The sequence below is a fragment of the Mytilus edulis genome, chromosome 3, assembly GCF_963676685.1.
Source record: "Mytilus edulis chromosome 3, xbMytEdul2.2, whole genome shotgun sequence".
Taxonomy (NCBI): Eukaryota; Metazoa; Mollusca; class Bivalvia; order Mytilida; family Mytilidae; genus Mytilus; species Mytilus edulis.
In genome coordinates, this window is record NC_092346.1 from 44,168,817 (window position 1) to 44,182,498 (window position 13,682).

A 13,682-nucleotide genomic window follows, 5' to 3' on the forward strand; every position below is an offset into this window, starting at 1 on the left:
ACAACTTCATTTTTGAAGTGATACACAGATTTTCTTTTCTTTTTTGATAAACAATTTATAAATTTATTGTTTGCCATAAATCATTGTAGAATTTTAAGAAGTATTATTTACAAAGGTCCCACATGGTTATCATGACAAAAACACAATAAATTGAGAAAATAATTGGTACATGTATAATGTAAATATATTGTTGTAGATTTAAAATTAAACCAATTTAAAGCCAATATTTAACAAAAATAAAGGGTTATTATACATTGTTTATATAGACATGTATATATATATATATATATATACATTATATATATACATGACTGTGTTATTTTGTATTTAACAATAGATTACACAGTTACTTTAAAAAACACAAAGAAATTTCAAGTTTAAATTATATTTCTATTTGAACAATATATTAATAAAGCCACAAAAATTCTTTGTAGATACATTGTATACATTGTAAGCCTGAAAAATTATATAAATTTTTCAAATTTATTAAAAGACTCAAACAGAATACTCTGCAATGAATTCAGGAATTTATGTAATTCTAAATCAATAAATTCTTCATAATATTATTCATTGATGTCAAATCTATTTCATACATGCAAAATCGTTTATGAATTAAGTGTTAATTGTTATTTGCTATGAAACAGCATGAGTTGTGAATTCTGACACAAGTATCTGTTAATTTAAAATAAGCAAACTGTCAACATACACAGTAGGCATCATGTGATCCTAATTAAGCCTACTTTGTGATAATGCTGACGATAATTAAGATAAATATTTTCATCTCTATATATATATAATGTGCACAATAAATTCTATTAAAACAAAAGCTTTCCCTATAATTAACATTACATTACGAGGATTTTGTCTCTGTTATGTACAGTTTGCATTTTTGTAAGATTATTAGTAATTATATTAAAGCTGGTAGGTGTCACTGAAAATTATAGGGTTTTACTGCTTTTTAACAGCATTTCTGTCGATAAAATTTGAATTTTCAACATTTCATAACTTCCATTTAAGAATTGAAGATAAAAGTAAAACTGAACATTCAATTTAATTTGTTTTCTTGTGTGGGAAAATTTTATCCTATTTCTTCAGTTTAAAGAATACTTATTCATGAAGGGCAATTTGAAAAGAAATTCAATTCATAAAGAAAAGAATAAAATGAAGATTATCGTAAACCACATTAGAAAATTCCTTTATCACATTTTCTGTCATGGTCCATTGGATGGGTTTGAAAAATTCTGACCAGCAGTGACCATTATCTATTATCATCTGATAAATTACATCCATTATTCAACATGCGTATTGAGTCTATTGACATGTCACATTAAACCCATATCTTGCAAATATGCAAATTATTCAAATTTGACGAATTAATTTGTAATTTGATAGTATGATAACTAGTGAAGCGAAGATTAAATTCCCAGTAGATGATGACCATAACAACAAAGAAAGAAATTGAACTATCAAAATGAAAAATGATGGGCTTCAGCAAACTTTCTCACATATATTAATCTATGACAAAAGACAAACACTAGCTAATGTTACGATAACGTCAATTTTCTCACAAATATTAATCTGTGACAAAAGATGTACACCAGCCGATGTAACGATAACGTCATTTACAATCACTGGCGACTGAGGTCTCGTCAATTTTAAGATGTTTAATCAAAATCGATTCACATGGTTTTGGGTTTTGAATGTTCAAACAAGTTTAGTGTAATACTTAAGGATGTGTACACAATGAGTCATTGTTTATAGTAGCTTAAAATTGCATTTAAATTTGTAAATAGAAAATCAGGAATCAATGAGCAGTCATAATCACATGAATTTTTTATAAGTTATTAGCTGGTGACACATTGTTTCATTTGATATTTGATATTTTGAGGTTAAGTGGATCATCTCTGCATAGTGTTATCTGTTAATAGCGGTGGTAGCTCTTTAATGCAGTTAGCTTCTGCATCAACACCTTTTTCAGTGATGATTAACGAGATTACTGATATTTTATTAGATTTCTTGACTTTGAATCTTTGCAAAGCTTTTAAGTCTCTAATATCTTGGATTAAAGTTTAATTATTAATGCAACTGTTTAGTCATGTTAGTTATTGTTATTTGAACTTTGAAAGTTATATATTTTTTTAAAAGATTAGGGTAAGAGCTTCAAATTATACATTGTATAACAGTCATATAGGATTGACTTTTGTTTTGTTTAAATACTTTTTTTTACGTAGCAGTTTATGAAATGTATATAGTGTTCAGATTTTTGTCAAAATACAATAAAACTGCTTTAAAAGATATGAAAAAAGATGATTGACTAAATTTATGACATGGTTTTTACCGTTATTGTTAAATTCAAAAAGACAGGTACATTTTTTAAGAAAAAACACCTGTGCACTTAACCAGCTCACCTGTGAAAACCTCCAATGTCAAAGAACAGGAAATGCCCTCTTTGTAAAGATATTACTTTACCTAAAACAAATTTAATAAACCTTGGATAAAAGTGGAAATAGAATGTAAATCTTCTGACAACTAATTTTGGTTTGATATTATGATCTCAATACCTCAAGTACAGCTATCTTAAATCAAAATCTTATCAGAATTTAATTTCTTGAACAAATATTAATTTCCCAAACTTATATAATATAAATTTAGTTAAGATGATAACGTGGTGTTTATGATAATTTAAAAATGTGAAACACATTGTTATACTGTAGGCAATTACTTGCTATCTTTTAATTTGCTAAAATGAAAAGTGCTGCACTCACATTATCTTTTATAAAGTGTTACATTGTAGATAAGAATTGAATGTGCATGGCAGGCATTTTTCATACTACAACGTAAATTTGAGGTGTCCTTGGGAAGATTTAATCCATCTGGGGAATATACTTTGCCTTGTTGCAAAATTGCAGTTTAGGCCCCTGTCAGTTTTTGCTTTGTTTTGAAAGCCTCACTCTTACTTGGAGATGGAGAACAGCAATAAGAGGGTAAAAACCAAATTGTTTCTTCAAGGTGAAAAAACAGCAATATAAGACATTATAAGCTCTGTTCCTTGATGATGAGTCTTGGACACTTTTGATTAGGACTTATCAAAGTACATTTTTGTAACTTCAAATTTACGATTGGTAAAAGGCTGCGAATCATCTTTGGTCTCAAAAAAGGGTTCTTGACTTCATAGCAAATATCCCTTTGTGATATTTAAGTCAAGGTCACTTTGTCAGACTATTTTGTGTAGCAATTGCCTTATTGCACAACGCCGTACATGTTGATGGTCAGTTTTAAGAGGTCAGCATGGCACAGCCATACAATGTATTTATAGTGTTTAGTTGCTGTTTTAAACGGTCCTGTGTCTTTCAATTCCATTCACCCTTCTTCATCAGCATATAATCTCTGAAGTACAAAAAAATGTATGGATCTAGTATTGAAAAAGTGATATATATTTCTATTTTCTTGTCTATCAAATTGTCGTATTTGTAATCATATACATTGTACATTGATATGAAACAGAATTTTCACCTAACAAGCTTGACATTCTTCCTTACAACTAACATGACTAATTGGCGACTGCTATATATCTGATGTAAACGTAATACCTAAGCTTAACAAAGGACAATTCTAGTTACAAGCAGTGACTTTAAATTCTAGGTTACGCCTTCTGTAACTTAACTCTCTTTTACACCTTCAAATGTAAAAATGTACCATTGCCGACAATGTAAGAATTAAAAACTCATTCTAGTCATTAGAATAACTCATTTGTTACTGATTTTCTTTTGTATACAAACATTTTGTACGGTATTTTAGCTTCTGTAATATTCATTAACATTACGATTGCATTACATTTTCTTTCAGTTCTTTTATTTAGTTAACTTTACTTTGAATTTTAAAGAGAAAAAGGAAAGAGGTTTATTTGAACTCTTTTAAGCGGTTTTGGTGTACATGGTCTATGTGAAAGTTTTAATTTCGCTAAGAAAATTGTTAAATAAGCAGATATGTTAAGGGTACAAGTATAATATATCAGTTAGAAATGAAAGTTTTTTCATGTCATTCAGGTTTTCTATTCAATGTAAAGTTGTTTTTTCTTATCATTAACGGTATTAATTCAGTACTATAAAAGTTGTTGATCTAAGTGCTATTTACACTACATTTGTATGTTGTGTTTTGTCCACAATCTTGAAACAAAATCTTGATATTATACATTGGATTTTGATTAAATTTCTTCAAAAGATTTCTTGATGTTGTATAACATGAGTTTGCCACAATCTTTCCACATTGAATACATAAAAGTGTAGCATCCTTAAATCTCTGGCAGTGGCAGGTGGCAGATCCAGAACTTTTCATAAACAGTGGCGGATCCAGGAATTTTCATAAGTGGGGGCCCAATGACTTCCTAAGAGGGGGCCCACTCCTGCCACGCTTCAGTGATTCTCTATATAAGCAACCAAATTTTTCCCAAAAAGGGGGGCCTTGGCCCTCTGGCCCCCCCTAAATCCGCCTCTGATAAAAGGGGGGGAGCACTCCAGTCATGCTTCAGTGATTCCCTATTTAATTAACCAAATTTTTCACCTCCACCCTGGATCCACCTACATTTGTATGTCTAGTTGTACATTTTGTGTTTGCACACTTACAGTTGAAGTCTGAATTTGAAACAGGATTTCCTTTTGAAGATTTTTTTATATATGAAATTTTCTGATCCTTTGTCAATTTCTCTCACCAAAAGCAAAATACTTATTTTGAATCTTGCTGCTAAATGCAAAATTATGAAATTAAACATGTAAGTGATCTTTAATGTATCCTCAAATAGTTTCATAAAGTGTTAGAAATAAGCAGCTGTCTACATTGTAATCACATACCAATATACATGTAGAAGCAACCAGTGACCTTCACCTCCATTTATTTATTTTGTACATGTACACTTAATTTCATTTTTAAGACAAATAATACTCTTTGAACAGAAGTAAAGAAAATATAACATCACATTTGTTCTGTCATAGAAGTACTGGTGGTCCATAATCAGAACAGGAAGTTGATAAATGTCTCTTGGTTACAATACATTATTTTCTTTGTCTAGTTCTAGGCAGTAGTATATATTTTATTGTAAGACATAAAAGTTCGTTACATAATAACAATACTAGATGATGTGTTAGTCCAGACGAGTTATAATGAAATCTCAGCTGTCAGATCTTAATATAATTGTCAATGATGTATAATGTATATATTCTCAGTAATTATTTGCCATTTCTGGTATATTTGAAGCAGTCATACAATTCAGCTGATGATAAATTTCTAATGGTAATAATGTTTATAACATTATTGGTCTTGGAATTTCCAGATCAAATTGATGATTCTTGCATGTTATTACTCTCAATTTTATTCTGTTATCAAAGTCATTTTCTGATTTGCTTTTTTGACAGAAAACCCATATAATGTCTCTCCTATCTTCATGATCTTAGGGTGAACATTTAGTTTATGTAATTGCTTTGATCTTTTAAAGTGCAGAATCAACCTAAAAAATTGCTTTATCATTTGACTTATATTTCATGTATTTGGAATAGTAATTTATACTTTTAAATTTTTAGTCTTTTCTGATGTTTCTCTAAAACTTTTATTTTATTTTTTTAAATCTTATTTTTTCTATGCTTTTTTGCTTTCACTAGGTTTATTAATCAGACCCATGTAGGTAAATGATACTGGCCATGGTAATAATTAATTATTATTTACAATGTATATATTTCTATGATGAGTTTGACTGACAAGTGTTTTGGTGATGTAAATTGCAAGGTGTTGAGGGAATTTCTAGATTTACAATATCATCTGAAATAGCCAATAATTACTTATCAAGATGGACAGCTGGTCAGCTGCATATTGTAGGTGTAGGAAAAATATATCAATAAGTATTTGATTGCCCCTGATGATTTTTGTCTTGCATCTCTACATATTAGTTCCAATATTTTCCATCAATTGTAACTTTGTAAGTCTTCTGTTAAAATTTGAATAAGACAATAAGTTATACATGTATAAGAATATTGCAAACTTCTTAATACAATGTATTATATTCTTAATATTTAAGGCCGCCTTTTTATATAGTATTCTAAGAAATCTATTGATTTTTTCCTCTTTGAACAGTATTTTTGTTTTTTCACCAAATTTTTCATCATTTTCTCCGTTTTGTTTTGTTTTTTTTAAAAACAGCACATGAGCTCGAGTTTAAACTGTATTTTCATGCAAATCAATGAATCTTACATTTTGTAAACTATTACCTAAAGCTGTTATTATCATTCAGAATAAATTGTAGTGTGATTGAAGTACATTATTGAATCGGTTGGTTATTGAAATTAGCAATATGTCTCTATATTGTCAACAATTTATATGTCTATCCCCTGGTGAATTTTAACTATACAATCACTCAAAGCTTTTCTAATATTTCCATAAAACTATCTGGATATGAGTGCCATGAATAGAAAATTTAGACAACAGAGAATACCAAGTAATGTCAAAGCATACTTATTATTGTTACTGATGTCTATAGGGTAATGTCATGGACTGTTCCTCAATTTGTCTTGTCATTTGTAGAGATATACATAGAAAATCTTTGTATAGTCATTTTATCTACAAGACAAGATATCAAAGGCAACTTTATGCTGAAGTATTTAATTAAAGGTTTGGCTTTACTCAATTTAAAGAAATATTTGTTTTGAAGTTGTTAAAATTTGAGAAATACTTAAATTGGAAAAGAAATCTGCACAGTAATTTAATTTTAAAATGTAAAGTGATGCTATTGAATTCAAATTGTAAATTAAACATGTATGCAGCATTGAAAGGTGTCATGTTTTGAAGTAAAGTCAAGCTCAAGGATAAGCATCAATCTTGAACTCAATATAAATGAGAATTGAATAGGACTTTTAAAAATACTTAACATGTTTAATGCAATAGAAGTATTAAATTATGTAAGAGATGTTTTAACATTTTGTACTTTTAAATTTGAATTAATCACTTTTAATATTTACAGTATTATGAACTATTAAGTGTGATTAGAGCTGAGATTTTAGACATTGCAAGCTGAAATATGTTTAAAAATACAATGTAGTAAGGGGCATCAATAAATAATAATTAAACTACTAGGGGTTGTTTAAGGACCTTGAATACCCATAAGGGTCTCTCAAGGTCAGTAAATAATAATAAGAATAGACAGACCTGATTGACAAAACAACATGTTAAAGTAAACTAACCCCCCCCCCAATAAAAAAAATAAATATTTAGTAACGCGAGGCCAGGTCTGAGCTTTTCAGGTTAGAGTTAAAGATTGATGCCAAACATTTAATGCACCTGTCCTCAGTTGTTCAGTGGTTGTATAGTTTGTTGGTGTGATAATTTTTTTTTCTTTTTTCTTTTGGTTTTCCTGTTGGAATTGTTGTACATGTACACTAGTTATTTTGGGGCCCAGTATAGCTTGCTGTTCAGTGTGAGCAAAGGCTCTATGTTGATGGCCATACTTTGACCTAAACATGTTATTTTTTACTTTTTATACGACCGCAAATTTTGAAAAAATTTTCGTCGTATATTGCTATCACGTTGGCGTCGGCGTCGTCGTCGTCGTCGTCGTCCGGCGTCCGAATACTTTTAGTTTTCGCACTCTAACTTTAGTAAAAGTGAATGGAAATCTATGAAATTTTAACACAAGGTTTATGACCACAAAAGGAAGGTTGGTATTGATTTTGGGAGTTTTGGTCCCAACATTTTAGGAATTAGGGGCCAAAAAGGGCCCAAATAAGCATTTTCTTGGTTTTCGCACTATAACTTTAGTTTAAGTTAATAGAAATCTATGAAATTTTGACACAAGGTTTATGACCACAAAAGAACGGTTGGGATTGATTTTGGGAGTTTTGGTCTCAACAGTTTAGGAATTAGGGGCCAAAAAAGGGCCCAAATAAGCATTATTCTTGGTTTTCGCACAATAACATTAGTTTAAGTAAATAGAAATCAATGAAATTTAAACACAATGTTAATGACTACAAAAGGAAGATTGGTATTGATTTTGGGAGTTTAGGTCCCAACAGTTTAGGAATTAGGGGCCAAAAAGGGACCCAAATAAGCATTTTTCTTGGTTTTCGCACCATAACGTTAGTATAAGTAAATAGAAATCTATGAAATTTAAACACAAGGTTTATGACCATAAAAGAAAGGTTGGGTTTGATTTTGGGAGTTTTGGTCCCAACATAATAAGGGGCCCAAAGGGTGCAAAATTAAACTTTTGTTTGATTTCATCAAAATTGAATAATTGGGGTTCTTTGATATGCTGAATCTAACTGTCATGACTGTGTATGTAGATTCTTAACTTTTGGTCCCGTTTTCAAATTGGTCTACATTAAGGTCCAAAGGGTCCAAAATTAAACTTAGTTTGATTTTGACAAAAAATGAATCAGTTAGGTTCTTTGATATGCTGAATCTAAAAATGTACTTAGATTCTTGATTATTGGCCCAGTTTTCAAGTTGGTCCAAATCGGGGTCCAAAATTAAACTTTGTTTGATTTCATCAAAAATTGAATAAATGGGGTTCTTTGATATACCAAATCTAACTGTGTATGTAGATTCTTCATTTTTGGTCCTGTTTTCAAATTGGTCTACACTAAAGTCCAAAGGGTCCAAAATTAAACTTAGTCTGATTTTAACAAAAATTGAAATCTTGAAGTTCTTTGATATGCTGAATCCAAAAATGTACTTAGATTTTTTATTATGGGCCCAGTTTTCAAGTTGGTCCAAATCAGGATCTAAAATTATTATATTAAGTATTGTGCAATAGCAAGTCTTTTCAATTGCACAGTATTGCGCAATGGCAATAAATATCTAATTGCACAATATTGTGAAATATCAATTTTTTTTTAATTAGAGTTATCTTTCTTTGTCCAGAATAGTAAGCAAGAAATATCTAATTGCAAAATATTGTGCAATAGCAAGATTTTTTTTTAATTGGAGTTATCTTTCTTTGTCCAGAATCAACTTAAATCTTTGTTATATACAAAATACAATGTATATTCACTTTTTACTACCAACTGATAAATTAAAATAATCTTTACCATTCAGTGATAACAAGCAGTTTTTTTACATCTTAATATTTTATGATGTATTTAAATGAGTAGTTATTGTTGCAAACTCCATTAGAAATTTTAATTGAGATTAGTTTTGGAATAAGGGAAAGGGGGATGTGATTAAAAAAATTGGGTTCAATTTTTCTCATTTGAAATTTCATAAATAAAAAAGAAAATTTCTTCAAACATTTTTTTGAGAGGATTAATATTCAACAGCATAGTGAATTGCTCTAAGAGAAACAAAAATTTTAAGTTCATTAGAACACATTCATTCTGTGTCAGAAACCTATGCTGTGTCAACTATTTAATCACAATCCAAATTTAGAGCTGAATCCAGCTTGAATGTTGTGTCCATACTTGCCCTAACCGTTCAGGGTTCAACCTCTGCAGTCGTATAAAGCTACGCCCTGCGGAGCATCTGGTTTTTTATACATTGTGACTTTGATGGAAAGTGGAATTGTCTCATTGGCACTCATACCACATCTTCTTATTTATATTAACCGTTGAGAACCTTTCCTTTAGTAGCTTTCTTGTATGCAGCAACACTCTTTAAAGATAATCCTGGAAACTTACAAGATGTGTTATATCTAATTAAAATCTCCTACATATATCCTAGTGAAATGACCTCAGTTTCTCCAATCTCATACTATGCTGAAGCAGTGTTACTCCAGACAAATTGTTATAAAATTTCCATCAGACGATAATATAATTGACAATGTTTTATAGCCTCAGTGATTATTAACCATCGCTGGTATATTGTAGAAGACTTATATTTCCGGAGGAAATAAATTTCTTATGGTAATGTGTCTATTACATCTTTGGATTTCCAATACGATTCAGCACTTGCAGGCTTTCCTATACATTTAATTATTAGGTATCACTATGATAATAGTAAATTTCTTCCTCATCAAACTATAATTTTTACGAAGCAGACTTGACGAACTTTTGGCATGATAAGAATGAGAACACAAGGGACTTGCAACCAAAAGTTTAAACCATACATGTGTGAATCACTTTTCTTTGAAATTTCAATTTGAATGATGCATTGTTAGACACATCTTCGCTAGCCAAGGGTTACGATCCACTCCCGCTCTCTCCACCCTTGGCGGATCGAGCCAGATTTTGTTAAAACAATGCTACAAGGGTGGAGAGAGCAGGAGTGGATCGTAACCCTTGGCTAGCGAAGATGTGTTAGACATTGTAAGAAATAGTTATTGTAAGTCTGAAATAACACTAAATTACTTACTTCCAGATTTACGAAGTTGGTCAATGAAAATGAATTAAATTGTAATTGATAATAGATTGACGAAACACCATCGTCAATTTGCATATATTTGGTTGTTAGGTTCTGGTCTTTGTTTCAAGTCAATGAACAAAATCAGTTGTATCATTAACCAGGCCAAAAGAATTATTCCTCTTTAATTTATTACAAATAATTTTAGTTAAATCTTTTACTTTTAATGATTAACATATACGGAATAAAAAAATAGCCGGCCTTATAACACTTACAGCATAGCATATTAAAGCTTGATTTGCAAAGGATTGCTATTGTAATTTTTGTATAAAGTACAGGAAAGTCAGATCTTTTCCCTGTCATAGCTAGCTACTAGGTAATTAATCATTGGTCATTTCTGAGATGTGTATTGACTGACCAGTGTTTGTTTGATGTAAATTACAAGGTGTTGAGGGATTGTCTGATTTACAACATCATGGCGCCACCATAGAAATTGATTACAACAAGTAATTCCCTTTGGATGTCCTTATCTATATAGGCAGCTGGTTAAATATATACTTACTAGAACACACCCGTGATATCGCGGGTCCGTGACTGAATTAAAATATATAACTATGCGCAAGCCTTATTTTAGTATTAGTACTGTCATCTGATAAAGTCATGCCGATTATTAGATACACAATTTTCTCTGCTTTCAAATCTTTCTGTTTGAACCCGTCGAACTGGAACTTATCAATTATTGGTAATATTAATTATTTGGAAAACAAAAGGTCCTGGAATGGAGTATTTTTTAATCAACAGCATTGTCCTATATTAGTTATAAATAAAGTTGAATTCTTTGAGTCATGCCCGCTAACAAATTGAAACTTATTTTTAGTTCAGATTTTTAGTATTCGTATTGTTATCTTAGAAAGTCTTACGGATTAAAATACTACAATAGGTAATATTTTGACAATTTAGTAGTGTCAACCCTGTGATTATGACCCGTGTATATAGCATATTAATCCTGAATACACCGTTTGGTGGTGCGCCTGTCAGATGCGGAACGTACAGATAAGGTAATAGATAACAGGTGATTATACTATTGGTATCGGTATCGGACTCGACCCGGAACTTCCTAATTATTGGCAATATTAATTACGTGGAAAACAAAAGGGCCTTGAGTGGTGTAATTTTTAATCTACACCTTTGTACTATATTAGTTGTATATGAAGTTGAATTCTTTGATTCGTCGTTTTTACGTGATGACGGCTGACAAATTGGACCTCGTAATTTTAGTATTATAGATACTTATACTCAAAATATCTTGCAATGATTTTATTGCTGAACTATGAGTAAAAGATGATATTTTAGAAACTTTTAAACTCTTGGGGCCATTGTATACATGTTATGATAAAAGCCTAAAAAAGGAACCTAGTTTTTAGGTATATGAAAATACTAGGTTAAGTACTTTTGGACACAAATATGGTTTCGGAAAGCTAGATGAATGTATCAATATTCTCTATAGAGTAGAATCTGACTGGTAAAAAAAATATGTTTGTTCAATTAACCCTACATTTATGTTCTTGTAAAAGACTTTACAACATTTCAGTTCAGCATGTGTGAGATAACCATTAATCTTAACTGTCATTCATGGAAGCTTTACTGAAAGTAAACATACATTTGAAGAGTTTTTAGCAACTAAGAATTAAATTTGACTTAAGATGTAATGACACCCACAAAAGATTTTAAATTGATTGATTGATTGTTGCTTGTTTAATGTCAAAGTTTGTTAGACATCAATGTTAAACATTAATACTTTAACATTCCCTAAGAAACCTTATAAGTTCTTTGATAGCACTTCAATTGTTACGGCATGAATACCAAACATAGAACTGAAACCCTACAAATAGTTTTTGTCTTACAATTCTTCTTTTTACCAAATACATATTGATTTGTATCTAATACATACACATTGTAAAATTGGCAGAGTGAATGCCTCAAAGCAATTCTTTTCCATGAAGTAATTTAATATTAGAGAATGGAAAGAACTGTAAATAAGAAAAGTCTATCAAGGGGTGTTGATGTATACATATTGCTTTTTGTGTCGACAATATATTGCTGTGCTGTCAATTCTCTAGTAATTATTTCCACAACATAGATAATTGTTATCATTCTTTTTTGGTAATGAATAAAACAAGACATGGCATAGCAGTGGCGGATCCAGGGGGGAGGTGGGGTGTTCCTGGGGGTTGGAACCCCCCTTTTTTTGGACGATCAATGCATTTGAATGGGGACATGTACTTGGAACCCCCCTTTGTCCTGGGTTAGGAACGCCACCTTTTAAAAATGGCTGGATCTGCCTCTGCATAGTTGACTATGCTGTATGCTTTGCTCATTATTGATGGCTGTACAGTAACCTGTAGTTGTTAATTTCTGTGTCATTTGGTCTCTTGTGGAAAGTTGGCTCATTTAATGGCAATTGACCATGACTTCTTTAATATGTGGTAAAACTGGTGTTGGTTTTTTCTCCAAAGATACAATGCATATTTTTGCAGATCATTAGATGAAAACACATAATTCTTTGGAATTGAACAATAAAGATGAATGATAGGGCAAACTATGGAACGCCATGACTGTCTTCTGATGTTGATTGTTTAATATGTTTGGTGCTTTATGCATTATGTTCAGTAGATATCCTATTATGTTCAGTAGTTATTACATTATGTTCAGTAGTTATTTCATTATGTTTAGTAGTTTTTACATTATATTCGGTGCTTTAGTTATTATGTTCAGTAGTTTCATTATTATATGCAGTGGTATTTTAATTATGTTCGGTACTTCTGACGTTATATTCAGTACATTTTTCATTATGTTCAGTACTTTCGACATTATGTTCAGTAGATTCAATATTATTTGCAGTACATCATGTAATACCTTCAGCAGTCCCGCTTTCTTTATATTCAGTAGATTATTCATTATGTTCAGTAAAAGCATCTGTATTATATTAGGTTCGTTCAACTTTATGTTCAGTGGTTGTATCATTATGATGATGTAGTAAAAGTGGTTGTATTATTATGATGATGTAGTAAAAGTCGGGTAGTCAATAACGGAAATTGTCGGAAAAAAACGAACGCGGATATTTTTGACGGACGTTTAATTCATGAACACCTTTACATGATCAAATGAAAATGAAAGAAATGGAAGCAGTTTTAAATCGGTGTGGTTTACGTTTCCAAGTTGGCATTTTTCACCAGGAAAAATAACTCCTGACTTTATTTGTAAGTTGTCGCTACAAGATTTCCATATGGCATATTTAGGTACATGTATGAACGACAGGAGAAAAATAATGGAATTAAGAATAGCTTGTGTTCATTTCAGCAGCAATA

General features: G+C 30.8%; 1 protein-coding gene across 2 annotated transcripts in view; it reads left to right on the plus strand.

The window, feature by feature from the left end:
- The window catches only part of LOC139516595 (E3 ubiquitin-protein ligase TRIM9-like), a 64,031-nt gene that overhangs the window by 959 nt on the left and 49,390 nt on the right, over window positions 1-13,682 (plus strand). The gene's annotated exons all lie outside the window — the stretch shown is intronic.